This window comes from Pristiophorus japonicus, chromosome 16 (assembly GCF_044704955.1).
Source record: "Pristiophorus japonicus isolate sPriJap1 chromosome 16, sPriJap1.hap1, whole genome shotgun sequence".
NCBI classification, from domain to species: domain Eukaryota; kingdom Metazoa; phylum Chordata; class Chondrichthyes; family Pristiophoridae; genus Pristiophorus; species Pristiophorus japonicus.
This window is the reverse complement of record NC_091992.1, coordinates 23,126,026-23,149,203: the sequence shown is the minus strand read 5'-3', so window position 1 is coordinate 23,149,203 and position 23,178 is coordinate 23,126,026. Positions and strand designations below refer to the sequence as shown.

Below are 23,178 nucleotides of genomic sequence, written 5' to 3'. Positions count from 1 at the left end.
CCATTCATCAATGAGAATGATTAATGCATGACCACAACACTGGACTACATGCATGCTAAACAGCGGAAGTAACGTTCTGTAGATAGAGCTAAGAGGTTCATAGAACCATAGGATGGTTACAGCGCAGAAGGAGGCCATTCGGCCTGTCGAGCCCGTGACGGCTCTCTGCAAGAGCACCTCAGCTAGTCCCACTCCCCCGCCCTTTCCCCGTAGCCCTGCAAATTTGGTTCTTTCAGCTATTTATCCAACTCCCCTTTGAAAGCCATGATTGAGTCTGCCTCCTTTTTGGCAGTGCATTCCAGATCCTAACCACTCGCTGCGTAAAAAGGTTTTTTCTTATGTTGCCTTTGGTTCTTTTGCCAATCACTTTAAATCTGTCTCTTCTGATTCTCAATCCTTCTGCAAATGGAAACAGTTTCTCTCTCTCTATTCTGTCCAGACCCCTCAAGATTTTGAACACCTCTCCTCTCAATCTTCTCTAAGGAGAACAACCTCAGCTTCTCCAGTTTATCCACGTAACTGAAGTCCCTCATCCCTGGAATCATTCTTGTAAATCTTTCCTGCACCCTCTCCAAGGCCTTCACAACCTTCACGGGGAAATTACAGTCAAATTTGTCCTAATCAACATCCACACAATTACTTGGTTCGGGGTTGCGGGTCACTAGCTAGTGATCAGCAGTGGGACAAATTTTGCCTTCACTAGCCCAGGAGCAATACACCAATCGTAACACTCCAATTAAAACTCTAAACCGAAATTTTCCTTCTCAGCACAGATCAAGGATTGAAGCTCAGACCTTTGGGGGGCCCAGTTTCACATTGAGCAATGCACTTGCCAACCCAATAGTCATGGGGAGTTGAACAAAAATGAATTTTGTACAATTACAAAAAAATTAAATGTTATACTGCATATGAAAATTATTTGTTTCATTTTCAAAAACTATGAATCCAGATTTTGAGTCTGGGAAAGATTTTTGGCAACCCTATTTCAATTTCTTTTTTTTGTTTTTAAAGTACAATAATGAGACTAGAAATGATAGTTTGCGATATTAATCTAGGAGTGCTTGCAGTATTTATATGATTTTTTTGTCCATTATTTTAAGAGATACATTAGACCATTTACTTTAAACAGGTTAAAATATTGAACACAGAAATGTCAAATGAAACAGTTAAGGATTCATATCACAAATAGTAGTATTTGGACTTTGGGCACTTGGAAGTAATTCAATTTAGGAATCTTGCTTAGGGCAGACATGATATCTGGACTCAGATTTCCCTCTCCAGCATTTAGTGCAAAGTAGTGCAAGGCTGAAGCACACATAGGAAAATTGGATGAGGTGGTAATCAGCAGGAGGTTTCGAGCCCGCCCGATTTTCTGTCCAGTTAAATTAATGGACAAGATCTTTATCTTGGCCTTTATTCACTGGAGTTTAGAAGGATGAGAGGGGATCTCATAGAAACATATAAGATTCTGATGGGACTGGACAGGTTAGATGAAGGAAGAATGTTCCTGATGTTGGGGAAGTCCAGAAGCAGGGGACATAGTCTTAGGATAAGGGGTAAGCCATTTAGGACCGAGATGAGGAGAAAGTTCTTCACTCAGAGAGTTGTTAACCTGTGGAATTCCCTGCCGCAGAGAGTTGTTGATGCCAGTTCATTGGATACATTCAAGAGGGAGTTAGATATGGCCCTTACGGCTAAGGGGATCAAGGGGTATGGAGAGAAAGCAGGAAAGGGATACTGAGGGAATAATCAGCCATGATCTTATTGAATGGCGGTGGAGGCTCGAAGGGCCGAATGGCCTACTCCTGCACCTCTTTTCTATGTTTCTATGTTTCTTGTGTGATCCTTCATGCCCAAGGGCAAAAAAGGAAAATTGGCCCCACATGTCAGAAAGACACAGTCTCAGCAGTTTATCAACCCCAGGATAAGCGACTCTTAAGGACACACTATCTTTACAACATATGTGGAAATACAGTAATCCATCTTTTTTTATAGATAAACAAAGAGGGGGGTGGGGGGGAAGACAGAAGGGTGCAGAGGTAATGCAGCAGACAGCAACCGATGGTTTGCAGCTACCTACATATTAAGTGATTGGAGCAGAAGTTATTAGGATTGATTTTGCTGGTTGGTGATGGCAAAAGCACAACAGCTGCATAAACTTGTGGTCCAACAAAAGGGTTCAGATGACAACATGATGCACATGTTAGCATTGTAACCTGGCCACCTGAACCCCAACGCTAGATTACAGCCTGCTATCACTAATTTGTGTGCATGGTCAGTGACTACACGGACTTGTGCCATCATGACTATAGGTTTATTACAGATCGCCTGCAGCTGATTACCTGGAAATCCCTGCTGGAATATATTTTAAAAAGTGGTTAATCTCAATAGTTTAGTAACAAACTCTTATATCTTCAGTGACTCACAAACACACACACAGCCTTAAGATGGCAGAACATTCCAAAACTCTAGTCAGGTGACCTGTTCCCTCTTTATTTGTACACAGCACTGGCTGCAGTGCCACAGTAGTTCACAGGTGGAGCTATATATATTATAATTACTTCTTCATTAAGGAGGGAGAAGTGTAACAAAATAATCATCATACATAACTTGCATGGTTATACATAACAAAAGATATGGACTTATTTTGCCATATTTACAAATCAAGCTTAACCACTTGTTTTCTGTTTCGAAGAGGATACCTTCGCTCTCGAACAGAACCTTCCAAATATGGTGTTGAATTTAAACTCAATCAAGGCTGATCTTGAGGAAAGTTTTCCTCAAAGGATGCCCTTGATTTCCATTTGAACTCTCTCTCTTTTACTCTACCTCTATCAAAGTAACTGCGTGCAAAACTCTTGGTCAAGCCCATTCCCAGGTGCTGGTCATGGAGTTCTCCTAATAACTTGGACTTGAATTTATTTGGTATAACCACTCTTGCACCCCACATGATACAATCTTTATCAACTGAAAATTCATTCCTACGAATGAAGAATGGATGAATATCTTTGTCTGTTACTTGGTTTGGCCAGCCATTTGCAATATAATCATACACCTTTGATATCACTGGGTCAAATTTGGTTGCTCTACCAATCTCGTCAGCTGTGACTGGCAGTTCATCAATGTATGAAAAATAGATCACTTCTTCCCTTTTGGGTGTAACTTATGATGGGGAAGGCCATCTAGACATAGCATCAGCATTACTGTGATCAGCTGATCGTCTGGATTCAATATATGTATATGCTGACAAAATCAAAGCCCATCTCTGCATTCGCGCTGCAGCTAATGTTGGAATTGGGGACTTGAGATGGAGGATTGCTGTCAGGGGCTTATGGTCCGTAATAATGGTCAACTTACGAACATGCAAATATTTGTGGAACTTCTTGACCCCAAAAATTAATGCCAAAGCTTCCCTTTCGATTTGCGCATAATTACACTCACTGGCATCAAGAGTGTGTGAAGCAAAAGCAATTGGTCTCTCCTCCCCACTATGTAGTACATGAGAGATCACTGCCCCAATTCCATACAGAGAGGCATCACATGCTAGCTTGATTTCCTTAGATACGTCATAGTGAACTAACATGGTGCTCTCAACCCATTAGCTTTTACACTCCTTGAATGCTGTATTGCATTCTTTTGACCACTTCCAATGGACCTGTTTTTTCAATAGTTCATTCAGTGGATGTAATACTGTAGCCAAATATGGTAATAACTTCCCATAATAGTTCAAAAGACCCCAAAATGATCGAAGTTCAGTGACATTCTTGGGAGTGGGTGCATTTCTGATTGCATCCAGCTTTCCCTTGTTTAGATGTAAACCACCTTTGTCTATTCTGTACCCCAAGTACTCCACTAAGTTTTGAAATAGCTCATACTTGCGAGCAGACACTCGTACTCTGTGCTTCTCTAGCCGTTTAAGGACTTCATTCAATATGTTATTATGAATTTGTCTATTTGGTGCTGAAATTAGTATGTCATCTAAATAACATACTACCCCTTCAATACCTTGCAAAATCTGGTTCATCACCCCTTGGAATATGGCAGGGGCGGAAGACACTCCAAATGGTAGCCTATTAAATTGATATAGACCTAAATGAGTATTTACAGTCAAGCATGACTTGGACTCCTCATCTAGTTCAAGCTGTAAGTCGGCATTCGTAACATCCAACTTTGAGAAGATCTGACCACCAGTCAGTGTTGTGAACAAATCTTCTACATTTTGCAATGTATTGGGGAGATTATCCTCTAGAACCTGGTTTACAGTTACTTTATAATCACCACACAATCTTACCTTACCATCGGACTTAGGTACAACAACAATGGGTGTAGCCCAATTACATCGATCCATCTTAGAAATAATGTTCAGTCTCTAGTCTTGTGAGTTCTTGCTCAACTTTCTCCTTGAGTGCATATGGTACGGAACATGGCTTGCACTAAACCGATCTAGCATTGTTCTGTACCCTGACACTTGCCTTGAAGCCTTGGATCGGACTGCCTGTTTCGCAGAACACCTTCGGATAATTCTTGATGATATCATTCTTTGATGCAAATCTCGTTTCAACATGAAAAATCTCACTCCAATCCAGTTTCAGTGATCCCAACCAATTTCTTCCTAGTAAGGCAGGCTTGTCTCCTGCCACTACTAATAGAGGCAAGCTCTGAAATTGATCCTTGTATTTCACCAGTACGGTAATACAACCTACCACAGGAATGTTCTCTCCCGAGTAGCCTCGCAGCTCTTTCTTGGATTTCTCCAAGGGAAATCACACAATTTGTCGAGGTATAGAGACTCCGGTGCTACACTCACGGATACACCAGTGTCGATTTCCATGAGTATCTTGGTTTCTGCAACATCTATGTGAATTATGATACTTTTTGAATCGCTGTTAGTTAACCTCATGTTCGTGATGATGTGTAGCTCTAAAACCTCCTCGTCCTGTTGTTTTTCTTCCATGCTATGCAGTCTCTGGAGATTTCTACTTATAGCTTTGAAAGCTGGTTTACCCTTCAGTCGGCATGCCTTTGCAGATGCCTAGTTTTCCTGCAGATGAAACACTCTGCCTTCACATATGGACAACTTTGAGCAATGTGTTGTCCCAGGCACCAATAGCAGGACTTCAATGCTCTGTTACCATTGCCAGTTTCTGAGACCTTGGGGCCCAACTGCCTTTTACTTTTAACTTGCAGGCGATTTACCTCGGTTGTCTGACGACTGAAACTATTATGAAATTCTCGGGAATATTGGTTGGCCATGTGCACTGATATAGCTGTCTGACACGCTAAATCAAAAGTCAAATTAGGTGTTGTCAATAACTTACTTCTGATCGCATCATTTTTCATCCCACAAACAAAGCAGTCACGCAATGCTCGATCCTGAAAGTTTCCAAAATTACAGTGGATAGCTTTTTTAATACTACAATGTACCCACTGATATTTTCTTTTGTTAACTGATCTTGTATTCTGAAACGATAACTTTCAGCAATTTCCAGGGGCTCAGGACTGTAGTGCTGGAATCTGCTTCAGTGTTGTGTCTTTTGGCTTGATAGGCACAAGCAAATTTTTCAGGGTTTCATATACCTCGGGCCCTGCTTCAGTTAAGAAAATCACCTGTTTTCTTTCCAACACTACCTGGTTATGGTTTTCATCATTGGTGACTTCAATGATATTATTTTCAGTGAAAAACATTTCTAGCCGCTCCACATCTTTCACGGTCGCGTTGAAACTCCCCCAAAAACCCTATTATTCCCATAGGCACGGCCATCTGGACCCTGGCAGTTCAGACAAGTGTGCTTGTAATTTATCTTGGATTTGTAGCTGTTAATCAAAACAGAGAAGCTCTCAAAGTCTCTCTGTCAGTTGGCTGAATCCTCCACCAACAAAAATTTGCAGTTTTTTTCCACCCGATTATCCCATCTTCATTGCCATTGTTACATCTTCAGCAACTCACAAACACAAACACAGCCTTAAGATGGCAGAACACTCTAGTCAGGTGACCTGTTCCCTCTTTATTTGTACACAGCACTGGCTGCAGTGCCACAGTAGTCCACAGGTGGAGCTATATATATATTACACAAACATAAGCATTCGGAGTCAGGTACCAGAAATGCGAGGTTATACCTATCAGGAAAAGGATGAACAGGCTGGGTCTCTCTTCACTTGAAAAGAGAAGGCCGAGGGGTGATTTAATAGAGGTCTTTAAAATTCTGAAAGGTTTTGATAGAGTAGACACAGAGAGAGTGTTTCTACTTGTGAGGAAGAGCAAAACTTGAAGCCATCAATACAAGATGGTCACCAAGAAATCAAATAGGGAATTCAGAAGAACTTCTTAACCCAGAAAATGGTGAGAATGTAGAACTCGCTACCACAGGGAGCGGTTGAGGCAAATAGTATAGATGCATTTAATGGGATGCTAGATAAGCATACGAGGGTGAAAGGAATAGAGGGTTATGCTGATAGAGTTAGATTAGGAAAGACGGGAGGAGGCTCGAGTGGAGCATAAACACTGACATGGACTGGTTGGGCCGAATGGCCTGTTTCTGTGCTGCATATCTTATGTTACTCTAATTCATTCTATGTAACTTTGGGGTTGTAATATTACACAGGACACCTTCATTGCATCTCATTTATCAGAGTCTACAACACTGGGTACAATTTCTGGGTATGAGATTTTAGTTATAACTCTCACACCAAATACATAAAAACAACAATAGCCAAGATACGTCAGTCACTGCAGGGTATGTCCAATTACTTCAAAAGTAATCTATTATTGTAAATAATTTGGGATTTTATGACGAGGTGATAAAGAGCTAGATAATTACAAGTTCTTTCTTTTAGCTTTAAAATCGAGACTTTTCGTATCCGGTTTACATTTAGAAATGTTCAGACTGTCCCGTGGTAACCTTAATAGACAGAGTCCGTAGCTTTGAACAGCTGGATCACAGGTGCTTTTGTAGAAAGCTTTGAAGTTCTTTCAGTTTTACAAATAATATTCTTGACATCACCTCAGCAATGACAGAAGATTGCATTCCATGGCCAAAGCGATCAATATTACCAACTTATTAATACAACTTGAAAAGAACAGAGGATACTGCAGTATGAAGCCTATCCACTTGGTGACAACAATCACTGTGCACATGGAGAGAGTAATAAAAGCCCCTGGGGTACAGCACTGAATCAGATCGCTGATCTGTGCACCTTTGATAAAGGTCCAAGCAAAGCTTTCATTTTTTCCCCGGAAGCCTTATCAAACAACATGCCCGTTGTGAACAAACACAATCAGAAAACATGACAAAAAATCTGGGACTGTTGGAGCGGAAGTTGGGAAGTCTACAGAGTTGGATGAAAGAAGCACACAATTTTCCTTTTAAAAAGTTAGTTTCTTGTTGAGCGACAAGGCACACTCAGCTAGCTACATAGGGAAGCAGATACAGTAGCCTCGTGGTTATGTTACTGGGCTAGTAATCCAGAGGCTTGGACTAATGATCTGGAGACAAGAGTTCAAATCCCACCTTATTGTTCAGGACACACCACTATGTTCTGATGCTGTGCACCATGGGGAAAGCAAAGTAGACTATCAAAAATAAAGAAGCAATTTGTGGCATTCTCCTCCATCTCCCAGCAGTAGAACCAAGACCAGAACTAGACAGAGGACTAGGGACTGGTTGCCTATGGTCTGTTTTGGGCAGGGAATTGTGTACAATAATCAATCAGGAGGTATAAAAAAACACACTTCTGCTATTGTGGACAAAGAAAAAAACCAATTAGCAACCATTTCCAGGAGATAGGATAGAGTTGGGGACAGTAGCATAGTGGTTCTGTTACTGAACTAGTAATCCAGAGGTCTGGACTAATGACCTGTAGACAAAGGTTCAAATCCCACCACAGCAGCTGGGGAATTTAAATTCAGTTAATTAAATAAATCTGGAATAAATAGCTAGCATCAGTAATGATTATGAAGCTACCAGAATGTTGTTAAAAACCATCACTAATGTCCGTTAGGGAAGGAAATTTTACTCGGTCTGGCCTATAGGTAACTCCAGACCCACAACAATGTGGTTGACTCTTAACTGCAATTAGGGATGCCCACATCCCAAGAACGAAGAAGAAGAAAAGCTAGCAAGGGTAATTCAAAACCAAGAAACTTAATTTAACTTGGAGTGGTCTCCAAGCAGCAGAACACGAATCAACTTCCCCCACCGTTCCCAGAACGATGGTTTTGAAAAGTGACTCCATTACACGTTGCTTCTTTCTCTAAGAAACACAGCTAACATGAAAACTAGACAACTCAAGACTGCTTAACCAAAGAAAAAATATTGGACTTGCATCCAATTGTGATTATTTTTCCTCCTACACTAATCTCCCAACCTGGCATTTTTCCCTCAACATCATGCTCCAGACAAAATAGCAGATGGGTGATATAATCCCAGCTCAGTCAGTCAGTCTCGCTATCTGTTAAGGTGTGTGACAGTGAGCTGGATTAACATGACCTTGGTTAATCCCTCTCTATGTAGAGACAACTTGCTAAATTGTACTTAAGTTTTCATTATTTCAAGAGTGCACAAAATTTCTCCTTCTAAAAAAAAATAGAAACATTGCAAGAAGTAGTGATGCACCAATTTCCTTTGTACAGAGGATAGTTCTGAATGCAACATAAAATAACTTCACGTCCAAAAACACATGACAACCATTGTACAATTTGTTACTGCAGATGCATTACTCACTGCACAGACTGAACCTCAGTATATTGGTAAATGAGATTTGTTTCTACAGTTACAAAGAGGACAGTATTTCCTTTTAATCTAAAGTTCCTTTTTGACATCATTGTCCAATGGGACATAACCAGTCACTTGAGCTTATGCAGCAGTTTATATTGAATGCAGTTTTGAATTCTTGAATGTATTTATTTCCCCAAGTTTTCCCCTCTCCCAACGTCATTGGCTGTTTCCTACGGTACGTTTCTATGGAAGCCAGATATCTACCAGCCATTATTATTATTACTTGTACTTAATTAACAGCTCATCATGTTGAATCATCTAAATGCTTCACATACTGAATGGATTTTCAAATGCAGTGACTGCTATCAGCAATATCCTACAAACTGCAGTAAAATGAATGCCCAGTTAATCTGTTTATTGGTGGCGGAGGGAGGACACCAGGAGAAATCCCTGCTCTTTGAAATAGTCAATGGGCAGTGATAAGGGGGAGAAACTCCAGCCAATTCTTGACATGCAGGCCCTGATGCCAACTATAGCCCCTCTCCCAACGGAGATGTGCTAACTCAAGTCCACATTGAGCCTTGAACCTTCTTGGCTAAATACCTCCGCTTTATTTTTAATTCATTCTCGGGATGTCGGCATTACCGACAAGGCTGGCTTTTATTACCCATCCCTCGTTGCCCAGAGGTGGTGGTGAGCCTTCTGAACTGCGGCTGTCAATTCCTTGCAGCAATTCTAATACAACTGATTTGCTTACTATGCTTTTTTCCCAGTTTTCCAGCATCTGCAGTATTTTGCTTTTGTTCGAGTTGCTTATTTCGCCACTTCAGAGAGCAGAGAAAAATCTGTGTTAGTTTGGGACTGCAGGCACATATAGGAAAGACCAGGTAAGGACAGCAGGTTCTCTTCCCTGAAGAACATTAGTTTAAGCAGCTGAGATAATCCAACAGCTTCATGGTCATTTTTACTAATACCAGTTTTTTAAAAAAATAATTGTGTTTCCACATTATTTTTTTTTCCATACAATCTGATTGAAATTCTCAAATTGCCACAGAGGGATCTGAACTCACATTTTCTGGATTACAAATGCAGCAATATAACCAGTGCACTACCATGCCCATTATCATTGGCTAAACTTGTTGAGCCACTGGGGAGCTGCACATCTCTGAAAGTTATGTAGCCATTAATCCAGGCGGAGCTAATTTCCCAAGGGAATGTGTTTTGTTGAACATAATAAACTTTTTCATCTGCCTTTTTGATGTTGAGATAATTGTGTGATCTATGGGCTTCATTTCTGGAAATACATGCACTATATTGCCAGGATTTTCTACTATGATGGAAGATAATGTATTATTTCGTATTAACCTTTTTTTGTAGACTGCAGTTAATGGAAAGGACTGCAGATCGGCACCATGCAACAATATAATGGGACCAACTGGTGCTGTGATTTGATTCAATGATACTTAAAAATGGCATCACTATCCCTGCAAGAAATTCCTACTCTTCAGCACTACCTACTGGGAGACAAAGGTTATCTAAATAGGAACCGGACTTCAGTGGTTTCATTATTTGGGCCCTTCACAAGTGCCCGTGAGATCTGTAAAGGCTTGTTTGCATGCCAAAAAAATGAAAATGTTGTCCAAAACGTATTGGACCTGAATCACCTGCACAGCACTATGGAAACATATAAATTAACTTTTAAATCATGCCATTCTATTACAATGAGGGAAAAAAATCTGTGGTCGGAAGTTTCCTGCGGGCAGATGTCTCCAAACTGCAAACAATCTACGAATTTACCTGGTGGCCCAGGAGGTTCGTAGAGGCCCACATATCCCGGGGCGAGGTGATTCGCAAGTGCCCCTGGGATCACATGGGCCGGCCCAACCAATGAAAGAAGGGAATCCCCATTTATACTTTTGGGGATTCAGTTTGTACGGAACTCCCATAAAGTATGAATGGGGATCAGTTTTTAAAAAATACACAAACACATGAAATTAAAAAGAGTTACATATTTAAAATTACATTTAAATATTTTAAACAAAAATTTAATTTGTGGAATTTTTTAAAAATATGTTTCAACAGGGTTAAAAATAAACTTACCTTATTGGGCAAGATTTTTAATGTATAAATGAGTGATACATTTTTTTTTAAAACTCTTACGCTGGTAAAAGCAGGCCTTACGCCTTACCAGGTGTTAGTATTTAAAGGGCATTTGCCGGACAGAAGCTGGGCAAATAGCCCAACACTCCGCCTGCGGAGGCCCATTATCCTTCGAATTCATAAGCTCCGTCACCAGATCGCAAGTTCTGGATTTTCACACATGCTCTTCGCAGGCCTAAACCCGGAACTTGCGCGGCCCTTACGGACGCATGCACACCTCGTTCACATCCACAGGGGCCACAAATTCAGCCCCATTGTTGTTCTGCTCTGGAGTTTGCTGATATTTTCGGAAACGTGCCCAACAGAGTGCTGCAAAAGAGTTTATCGTACACTAGTACTGAATGACATACTTTGAATTGGTATAAAAAATGCACAGGTCTTTAAAAAGTCAAGGTAATGAACTATGTAAGACAAACAGTGACGACGACCTCCAACTTTTCATTGCAGAACATTTCAATAACGTTTCTTAGTGAGTTGACTGATAGAGTGAGAAGCGTTGCTAAAGGGAGAGAAGCTTTGCTAAGGAATACAATCAATTATGCACACCTCGTGTGTTATTTGCTACATGATTAGAATTATTTCCTTCATAATTGTTCGGTCACTTTCCAATTATTAATTAACTTTAAAAACATGATGTAGCAAGCGACAAGTATAAATGCTGTCCATAACCCCAAACCACACGATGCTTATATTGTAGCCTAGGTTATCTTTTACAAATGCAATGCGGTCAATTACTATGTCGGGCACATCTCTGAAAATCTCAAGAACAATGTAACAGAATGGCAGGATTCAAATGGTCATTTATAGATTTCCAAGTTACTGTTCAGGTAATATAGTGGTTATATAACTTAACTAATAATCCAGTAAACGAGTTCAAATCCCACGATGGCATTTTTGAATTCAGTTTCAGAATTAGGAAATTTTTTAAAACCTGGCATCAGCGAAAGTGACCATGAAGCTGTTGGGATTGTCGCAAAAAACATCTGGTTTACTAATGTCCTTTGGGGAAGGAAACTTGCCGTCCTTACCCTGACTGGTCTATATGTGCCTCCACTCCCACACTAATGTGGTTGACTCTTACCTGCCTTCTGAAGTGGCTCAGCAAGCCACTCAGTTGTATCAAAGCTTCAAGTAGAAAGCCCATCACCACCTTCAAGCGCAACTGGGACAGTGCAACAAACACCAGCAACGTTCACATTCAGAGAATTAATTCAAGAAAACTTGTTCCAAATGAGACACTCGAGGTTGTGAAAGAGCATACTTTATTGCCTATCCCATTAGTCATCTCAAATTAAGCACCATCTGTTCGCAGCAAGATGGTCTGGTGTCCTGCTCCATGGCTTCATCAGCAGATTTTGTGCTACTATCTAGGTGGCATGAAAGAGTGACACATTTTAGAGACAGTGAGAAACCAACTTGACACTTCCATTTACAAATACTCTCAGTCCAGAGGGGGAAATCAAAGCTATCTCCTATTATTATATGGTCTTTACATTGGTTCTCCAATGGATGAATGGATGCCACCATCATCCAACCTTAGGAAAAGCATTGGTTCATGAAGGACAAGATTGAGATCTATTCCTGCTTTCAATGGTCAAAGAAAGGGAGAGAACTTGAGGCACCATTCTACAATTTGTGTGGCTTTTCATCCACTAAGTGATCGGTGGCTAGTGCATTCTGGTGAAATATTCTGGATCAACATGATATAAAGTATGATTGGAGAAAAATGAGAATGCATGCAGAGAAGAAGAATTTGGTGTTCACAAGTTCAGCAACAAAATCCCACGTTTGTTCAAGATGGTCAATGCATTCAACAACAACAAAAACTCGCAATCACAGAGTCAGCAGTATAACTCAGCCTGGCTCTAAGTAGGTACTAGCATCAATAGTTACAGTATAATACAGGTTGAACCTCCCTTATCCAGAATCCTCGGGACCTGGCCTGTTCTGGATAAGGGATTTTTACAAACGAGGGGTGGTCATGTTGAATTGGATGGTACAGGTACTGAGCAAGGGGATATCGGGGCTGGCTGGCTTGGGGCTAGGTGTGCGGCAGAGAGATCATGGGGGGGGGGGCAGTGGATTGCGGAGTCAGACCAGCGATTGTGGGAGTCGGCAGCGAGGAAGGACTTCAACGTGTTCATGTCGGAGTTCCGCGCATGCGCCACTTGGTGGCCGGGAAAGGTTCTGGACGAGGGGCGGTTCCGGATAAGGGAGTTCTGGATAAGGGAATTCCGGATATGGGAGGTTCAACCTGTAGCATCATTACAGAAAATAGCTCGTTTTCATTACAAATTCATCATCATTGTACCTTAATTGGCGACATTGTTGAAGTAGTACCAATACACCCTGGTAGAAAATCTTAGAGCTACATTCCATAATCCTTGTATAATTACACATTATATATATATTTTTTAAATTAAGAATTAAACAATATTTTTTTAAAGTTTATAGTCTGGCAAAGAAAAGAAAACCAACTCCGCCTCCTCCTGCATATTTACTGACAAATTATGGGGCAATGACGTCATGGCAACAGATATGCTGATCATCCCAAAGTGACTGTAACCAATCACCTGACAATGGGCAAGTACCAAAAATAGAAAAACTTTTAAAAAAATTGAAAATGTTTTATAAAAAGGTGAAACAGAATTTGAGATTTTTTTCAGGGGCTCATTTTAATGAGTGCCCTTGATATAGAAAATAAAAGTTTAAGGAATGCAATTTTAATAATTTAACAGGAGCTATGGAAGACACAGCAACTCTAAAGCCGACATATCCTAGTAGGTCACAAATTAATTTGAAAGCTTCTTCGGCTCATGTTCAGTGCTGACACAATGTTCAAATAGTTCAGTGGAGTTCTAAGTGTCAGGATAAGAGTTTCAACAAAGCACAACCGATTCTGGAACTCATTCCATTATTACAAGCTTCTTCAGCGAAAGATTAAAATGTCACTGGAATATGTACCATGACATGTAGGCAGCATGTCCCATTACTGTGACCCCAATACACAAACACAATATTGTCACAATTGGCACTTTAAGCTCTTGGTTGGAAAAAGGCTGTGAAAAATAAGCACTGTGCTATCTGTTAGCCTGATATGCAGAGTGACTTTTACCCATAATTCTGAATCCTGCCTAAAAAAATATTCAAACTCCGCCACTATTAATAACCAATTTTCAACCGGTTGCTTTACAGAACATCTTGCACTTAAAAACTGCTTTGTATTTTGGAGAAGGGAAGAAACAAATTTCATGTGGGGCATACTTCGAATATACTTTCCTATCTGTTCATCATGGAGCAGCATTTATGGCTGCCATGGAAAAATCATTACCCCTGGCGGGTCTGATCGCCGAGATGGCACACAAAGTGACACGTAGGGCAGGGGAGAACAATAAGTAGATAACAGCAAAAGTCGCCCAAAGAATGCAGTCTGTCTGGTATTGCCATTCTAATTGTTAGCTGCAGAAGTTTCCTTCCAAATGTTAAGCCATTATTAGTAAAGGCTAGATAAATATTCATATATGGGTATATTTTTCACACATTTATATATGTGTGTGTATTTTGGTCACATTTGACCAAAATGGTACAGATTAGGAGAAACAGAGGAATGGAACTTGCATCATTTATAAAGCACATGATTCAAGATCTCAGGTCCTAAAGTGCTTCACAGCTGAGATTTCCAGCATTTTTTTGTTTTTATTTTCGCAGCCAATTAATTACTGATAAATTTTAATCACTGTTGTTATGTGAACAATTTTCACACAGTAAGGCCTCACAAATAGCAAATCAGTCCATCAGCTTTTTCCCCAGTGTCCTGGCTAATATTTATCCCTCATTCAAGACAACAAAAAACAGATTATCTGGTCATTGCTGTTTTTGGGAACTTGCTTGTGCACAAATTGGCTGTCACGTTTCATATGTCACAACAGTGACTACATTCCAAAAGTATTTCATTAGCTGTAAAGCACTTTGGGACGTCCGGTGGTCATGAAAGGTGCGATATAAATGCAAGTCTTTCTTTCCTTCCCCGGTCCCTGTCTCAGGCTGAACCAGACTGTTTTACATCATCAGTGTCCTATTTTACTCAGAGTTGGGCTTCCAACCCCATCCTTCACAAAATATCACCTACTTTCAAGCTCTGAGCCGGCCTCTACTTCAGCCCATCTCTCACTGAAACCATCATCCAGACCTTTTTCACTTCCAGCCTCAATTGCTCCAATGCTGTCCTGGCTGGTCTATCACCCATCATTCAACGCCCCCCTCCATAAGCTCTGCTGCTCCTGCCCTATCCCACACAGAGTCCTGCTAGCACACTATTCCAATCTCTATGGCGTCACACAGACTCCCGGGCCCATAAAGCCTCCAATTTAAAATCCTTATCCTGGTCTTCAAACCCTTTGGTGACCTCTGTCTTCTCTAAATTGTAACCTCCTCCAGCCTTGCACCTCCCTGTGAACTCTGTTCATTTGATTCTGATCTCCTGGTTTGGCCCCACTCTTGGCTGCTGTGCTTTCAACTGCCTAGATCCTATTCCCTGGAATTCCTTGCCTAAATACCTTTGCTTGTCCACCTTCCTCTTTTCTTTAAGGATTGTCCTTAAAACCCGTATCTGTAACCTTGGTTTGGTTGCCCCCTCTAATTTCTCATTCTTGGCTCAGTGCCAGTTTTCCTTATGCTGCTGTGAAGTACTTAGAGAGCTTTTTCTGCATTTAAAGGCATTACTTCAGTGCAAGCTGTTGCTGTAATATCAATCAAAATCCCTAAAGCATTATTCAGTCATGTTTGGCACTGCTCTGAAAATTCCCCTCGAGAGTAGGAAAATGTAGCGTGTTCGATATTTTGTATTATCAGGCAAGGATAAGCTCTACAAAATTATACAAGTCCCGTCAGAAGTGTTGCTCATTATGTTCACTTAATGTCTATGAAATAAATCAATTTAAATGATTTTTAATTGGCCCATCTTACCAAGTGTTTACCTTTGAAAAGATTATTGAAACAAATAAGTACGCCCATCCGAAAGGCACTATATTAATTTCACATATCTTGGTGGGTAGGGGAGAGGGGGAAGGGGGTTGCATGGCTATATCTCCTGAATTACACTATTGTAGAAATAGATATTGGGTAGTGTAACTCAACTCTGCACTGCAAGTGGTGTGGGATTCACTTGCAGAGTGACTTGTGCTACTAACGCCAAGGATGTATCTATGCCAGACCAAATTTGTAAGGTGGTTATAAAGAACTATGTTTTTTCCAGCTGCACATTCAGAATCCAGGTGTAACTATTTCAAATCTCCATCAGGTCGGTTTTAGTGAGAGTTGTAAATTTGGGTCCGCCCAAGATATCTCCTCAGTTTCAGTGGCATCACTTACTTTCATGAGCAGTCAGAGTGTTGTAATGTTATGGCAGTTGACTCACTCTGCTCTACATCTCTACCAGTAAGATAGCCTAACCCAGGGGACTAGCTATTCAGGTCTTTGGTACATGTATTTCTTCAATCCCTCTAAAGGTGAACCTAGGAAGCATTTGGGGAAATAAAGCTGAATAAATAAGCTGCTTTATTTCACAATAAGTTGAGCATATAGAGCAGTTAATGATCAGACTCACTGAAATGAATACAAATTATCTTCACATAATACAAAATAAAGGACATGCCACACTTCTCTACATTGGCCAATGATCTAAAAACATCACGTGAGCTCAAGGAATAGAAGGATGTTATTTAGTATGATTGGTAGCAATGTAATGGGAGCTCCTGGTTCCAGTCGGGATAATTTCTCAGGATAAATTTGGTATAAAGTTAGTGGGATGTTGTATTAAATAAGGAGCCATGACAGTCTATTCAGTAACTTACCATACTGACAAGTCACAGCTTGAATTGGTGCCCGACTAAATTATGGGCGTGCATGGTTGGAGAGTCTAGAATTAGGGGTCATAGTCTCAGGATAAGGGGTTGGCCATTTAGGACTGAGATACGGAGTCATTTCTTTACTCAGAAGATTGTGAATCTTTGGAATTCTCTACCCCAGAGGGAGAGGGCTTTAGATGCTTAAACGATGAATATATTCAAGACTGAGATCACTAATGGAAGCAAGGGACATGGGGATAGGGCAAGTAAGTGGAGTTGATGTAGGAGATCTTATTGAATGGCGGAGCAGGCTCGAGGAGCCATATGGCCTACTTCCGCTCATGTTTTTAAATAAAGGAGCGATAAACAATGTTCCCCATAAGCTGTATGGCTCTCTGCCAGTCCCATGCAGCTTTTGAAATGTTAAGTTTTGTGCACCCAAAAAAAAAGAGGGCGCAGCGGTGATAAGGATTTGTATGGTTGACCAGGTTGCTAAACAACACTTTGTGGCAGACTAATTTGGGCCATTGACCAGTTCATGCTACGCTTGTGTGGCCGTGTGTTGTTAGCTTTCTTCAGGTCTGCCACCTGTTCGCAGGATCTGCGAGTATTCTAAATGGCATTCACCACCGCTGCCATCTCCTGCCAATCATGGCAGCCTAGATTGCTCACTGGCAGCAGGGTTTTGAGGAGCTAATTGGATTGGAGCCAGTAAAAGAAAATTGGTCGGCAATCTGATAATCTGATCTTCAGCCATTTTGTATCATATGCAAACTCTCTTCATTGCTGTGGGCTACCTATTGACAGATCTGTCCCCATCAGTTTTGAGGAACAATGTTGTGTACAGTTTGGGAAAACCCAAATTCTTCCTAATTGGGCCTGAGAAAGAAAGAAGACTTGCATATATATAGCGCCTTTCGCGACCACCGGATGTCTCAAAGTGCTTAACAGCCAATGAAGTACTTTTGGAGTGTAGTCACTGTTGTAGTGTAGGAAACGCGGCAGCCAATTCCACAAACAGCAATGTGGTGCATATATATATATATATTTAATATATAAATATATAAAAATTTATATATATTAAATATACACACACATTCCTGGGATATGGGCGTCGATAGCAAGGCCAGCATTTATTGCCCGTCCATATAAATTATGTGCATGTGAATTGGGCATCCAGACTTGCAAGGTGGCATTTTGTATATAGAAATTGAAAAGAACATATTAAATATTAACGCAAGAGACTTTCAACCTTCTCCATTTGTGTCCGCGTGTGTGGTCTTTTTCCTGCTCACACTTGTGCTCTTATGAGCCTTTGTGCCAATTGCCATAAGTTACATTATTGCTCCTTGCTACATAATTGTCACCAGTAAGGATTTGCACCGCTGCCAGTTCAGTTTTAGGGGCAAAAAGGAAGATGACGACCAAGAAAGGGATGCCAGGTAGTTCACACTGCAAAGGTGATGGGGGTGCAGTGTGCCCACCTATATTAGACTGAGAAAGAGACAGAGAGAGACATTTATATAGTACCTTTCATCCCAAAGCCAATGAAGTACTTTTGAAGTGTAGCCATTGCTGTAACGTAGGAAACACAGCAGCCAATTCTGGGCACAGCAACTATTTAAATAATCTATGAACACAATTATTTTCCACAGCAGCTGGCCTAATTAATCTCTTCATTGCTGTTGTCCACCTATTGACAGATCTGTCCCCATCAATTGTTGCGTACACTTGGGAAAACCCAAATTCTTCCTATTTGGGCCTGATAAAGAAAGAAGAAAGACTTGCATTTATATAGCACCTTTCACGACCACCGGACGTCTCAAAGCGCTCAACAGCCAATGAAGTATTTTTGGAGTGTAGTCACTGTTGTAATGTAGGAAACGCGGCAGCCAATTCTGGACACAGCAAGCTCCCACAAACAGCAATGTGGTGCTGACTGAATAATCTGTTTTAGTGATCTGTGAGCATACCTCACTTTGGCAGAGGATTCATGCACGTGGAGGTTCATAGTCCCAATTTAAAAAAGCTGATTTTATGTGTGTTTTCTGTTTTTTTTATTAATTCAAAACAAACCAAAAACAAACACACCTCTGTTTATGGCGCTTTCCTTTACACTGCTATATACGGGGCAGACAGTACACACGGTGGCAACCCTTTGGAAAGAATGGGAAATAATGTGAAAACTCCATTCAAAACAATATTAAGATTGCATATCGTCTTAAAACTTTGTGCGAGAGCATTTTATACCCGTCTAAAAGGCCGACAGAAAATTTAGGAACAGTGATTCCAGTGGGAAGCCAGTGAAATTGATTTGTGCCAGATTGCCCAACCACATTATGTCGATTTCGTCAAGTGGAAAATCTGTCTCCATGTTGAAAAGCTCTTCAGTGTACTGTAAATTTAAGTCAACAGTTTTTTTTTACTGTTAATTCGTTTTTTAATCCAATATACACCGCTCCAATCCTCCACTTGGCTGCTGTATAGGTCAATGGCTCCCATTGTTTCGTAATTGAAGAAACAACCGCAATTTTTTTTTTAAGTTGCATATGAAATTCAATTAATATTATTCACAGAATAAAATGGTTTCAATCAATATTTTACTCTATTACTGAACAGCACAAACAATTTACTGGCAAAGCTAAGGGTTTTCAACTCCCTTAGGGACAGTCTCCAAGGAAAAGATCTACCATGCAATTAATTCCACAATGGCAATTGCTTTGTGTTCCGAATATTATATTCACTTCCTATTCAGAGGAAATCCACAATGAGTTATCAACAGCCATTCATATGAAAGCATGGCGAGTGAGATTATATAAAGTGATTAAGAAATGCAAAAATAGAAATATTTTTGAACCAAAATGCATAGTTGCCAATAAACAAATTTACAAATATGAACCATATATACTTGACAGAAAGTATTCTGCCAAACATATCCAGTCATGTTTGCCATCACCCCTGTCCTCACCGACTTACTCTGGATCTCCATCCACATTCATTTCAAAATCCTACTTGTTTCATAGAATCATAGACATTTACAGCACAGAAGGAGGCCATTTCGGCCCATCGTGTCCATGCCAGCCAACAAGAGGTTATCCAGCCTAATCCCCTTTCCAGCTCTAGGTCCGTAACCCTATAGGTTACGACACTTCAGGTGCACATCAAAGTACTTTTTAAATTTGGTGAGGGTTCCTGCCTCTACCACCCTTTCAGGCAGTGAATTCGAGACCCCCACAACCCTCTGCGTGAAGAAATTTCCCCTCAAATCCCCTCTAAACCTTCAACCAATCACTTTAAATTTATGCCCCCGAGTTGTTGACCCCTCTGCTAAGGAAAATAGGCCCTTTCTTTCCACCATCGGATAATTTTATACACCTCAATGAGGTTTCTCCTCAGCCTCCTCTGTTCCAATAAAAACAAATCCAGCCTATCTAATTTGTCCTCATCACATAGATTCTCCACTCCCAGCAACATCCTCGTAAATATCCTCTGTACCCTCTCCAGTGCAATCACGTCCTTCCTGTAATGCGGTGACCAGAACTGCACGCAGTATTCCAGCTGTGGCCTAACCAGTGTTTTTTACAGTTCAAGCATAACCCCCCCTGCTCTGGTATTCTATGCCTCGGCTAATAAAGGCAAGCATTCCGTATGCCTTCTTAATCACCTTATCTATCAGGTCTGCTACCTTCAGGGATCAGTGGACATGCACCCCAAGGTCCCCTTGTTCATCTACACTTCTCAGTATCCTACCATTTAATGTGTATTCCCTTTCCTTGTTAGCCCTCCCTCACCCTTCTCTGGATTAAATTCTATTTGCCGCTGTTCTATCCACCTGACCAGTTGATTGATATCTTCCTGCAGTCTGCAGCTTTCTTCATTATCAACCACACAGCTGATTTTAGTATCACCTGCAAACTTCTTTATCATACCCCCTATATTCAAGTCTAGATCATTGATGTATATCACAAAAAGCAAGGGACCTAGTACTGAGCCCTGCGGAACCCCACTGGAAACATCCTTCCAGTCGCAAAAACACTCATCAACCATTACCCTTTGCTTCCTACCTCCGAGCCAATTTTGGATCCAACTTGCCACTTTGCCCTGGATTCCATGGGCTTTTACTTTTGTGACCAGTCTGCCATGTGGGGCCTTATCAAAAGCTTTGCTAAAATCCATATACACTCCATCATACGCTTTGCCTTCATCGACCCTCCTGGTTACCTCCTCGAAAAATTCAAACAAATTAGTCAGACACGACCTTCCCTTAACAAATCCGTGGTGACTCTCCTTGATTAATCCGTGTCTTTCTAAGTGAAGATTTATCTTGTCCTTCAGGATTTTTTCAAATAATTTTCCCACCAGTGAGGTTAGGCTGACTGACCTGTAATTACTCGGTCTATCCCTTCTTAAACAAAGGTACCACATTAGCAGTCCTCCAGTTCTCTGGCACCACACCTGAAGCCAGAGAGAATTGGAAAATGAGGGTCAGAGTCTCTGCTACTTCCTCTTTTGCTTCACTTAAACAGCCTGAGATACATTTCATCTGGGTCTGGGAATTTATCCACTTTCAAAACTGATAAACCACTTAATACCTCCTCTTTCACTATGTTTATTTCATCTAATATTTCACACCTCCTCGATAGTAGTGTCTGCATCGCCCCTCTCTTTTGTGAAAATAGACGCCAGTATTCATTAAAACCATACCCACATCTTCCACCTCCACACACACATTACCCTCATGGTCTCTAATAGGCCCTACCCTTTCTTTAGTTATCCCCTTGCTCTTAATATATTTATAGAACATCTTTGGGTTTTCCTTGATTTTACTTGCCAAGAATTTTTCATGCTCTCTCTTTGCTTTCCTAATATCCTTTTTAATGTCACCCCTGCACTTTCTATACCCCTCGAGAGATTCTGCAGAATTTAGCCTTCAGTGTCTGTCATAAGCCTTCCTTTTTCTCCTTTATCCTACCCTTGACATCAAGGGGGCTCTAGATTTTTTAGTCCCTCCCTTTTTCTTTAAGGGCACATATTTGGCCTGAACCCTATGGATCTCCTCCTTGAATGCCTCCTACAGCTCTGACACTGATTTACCTTCAAGTAGCTGTTTCCAGTCCACTATGACCAAATCACTTCTCAGCTTAGCAAAGTTGGCTTTTCCCCAATTTAGAACTTTTATTCCTGGTCTATCCTTGTCCTTTTCCATAACTAGCTTAAATCTGACTGAATTATGGTCACTAGCACCTAAATGCTCTCCTACTGATGCCCCTTCCACCTGCCCAGCTTCATTCCCTAAAACTAAATCCAGAGGATATTTCCACTCGTTTCTAAATTGTTCTCCCACCCTACCTCAGAAATCTCCTCCAAAAAGCTGGAATCAGAGGAATAGAACATTCAGTAACCGCACCCCACCCTCCCACCCACTATTGGTGGCAGAGCCTTCAGCCATCCCAATCCTACTTTCTGAACCCCTCTCCCTAAATCCTTCCAACTCTCCACCTTTGAAACCTCTCCTAAAGCCCTTCTATTCGATCAAGCGGTCAGGCAATCTTACATAGCTCAGCGTCCATTTTCTTGCATCTATTGTAAGATATATAAATCTTTTGATAATAAGTTTGTTTTCGTGGGGAGCTCCACATCACTTCCTAACCCTCCCACCCCCCCTCCCCCAGATACTCCCCATCCCCTGAGCAACGAAATTCCACAAGCGACTATTTTTACATTTGTAAGTGTAAGGAGTTAAATCCGTGTTCTCAGTGAGGAGCCACATTCGCAGGGAGCACAGGTCACATCGCTCCCAGCAGGAGCACAACACAATTACACGTTAGCATAAATCTACTTGGGGGGATTAGTTTTTTTCCCAAAAACTGCTCAACAGAATATGATTTATTTTTCTATTGTTGCTTCACATTCGTTTTGCTACTGCAGGTTATATTTTCTGGGAAGGGTGAACTGTGGAGAATTGCTGCCCCTGTTGTTGGGGGTAAAGAGTTCACTGGAATGATTGGTTATGAGGCAGTGTGCAGTTACACGGATTGTACGTAGACAAGGTTACACGGGCCTATACCCCATCAAGAGAGAAATGTCCAGCAATTCATCCAAACTAGCATTAATTTAATCAATTATATGAATAATTTAAAATTCTTATTGGAACGTATGATATTGAGAGGGCTTGCCAAGGTAGGTGCAGAGAGGACGTTTCCACTCATGGGGGAAGTCTAAAACTAGGGGGCGTAGTTTAAGAATAAGGGGTCGCCCATTTAAAACTGAGACGAGAAGGAATTTCTTCTCTGAGGGTCATAAATATGTGGAATTCTCTGCCCCAGAGAGCTGTGGAGGCTGGGTCATTGAATATATTTAAGGTGGAGATGGACAGATTTTTGAATGATAAGGGAGTGAAGGGTTATGGGAAGCGGGCAGGGAAATGGAGCTGAGCCCAAGATCAGTTCAGCCATGAT

The 23,178-nt window shown here is 41.0% G+C and overlaps 1 long non-coding RNA gene across 2 annotated transcripts in view; it reads left to right on the top strand.

The window, feature by feature from the left end:
• LOC139226993 (uncharacterized) overlaps positions 1–23,178 on the top strand; it is a 53,110-nt gene that overhangs the window by 2,800 nt on the left and 27,132 nt on the right. For both annotated transcript variants that reach the window (XR_011587347.1, XR_011587348.1), the window contains exon 2: positions 13,322–13,457. This is a non-coding gene — a long non-coding RNA (uncharacterized lncRNA). The remainder of the gene's footprint in view (positions 1–13,321; positions 13,458–23,178) is intronic.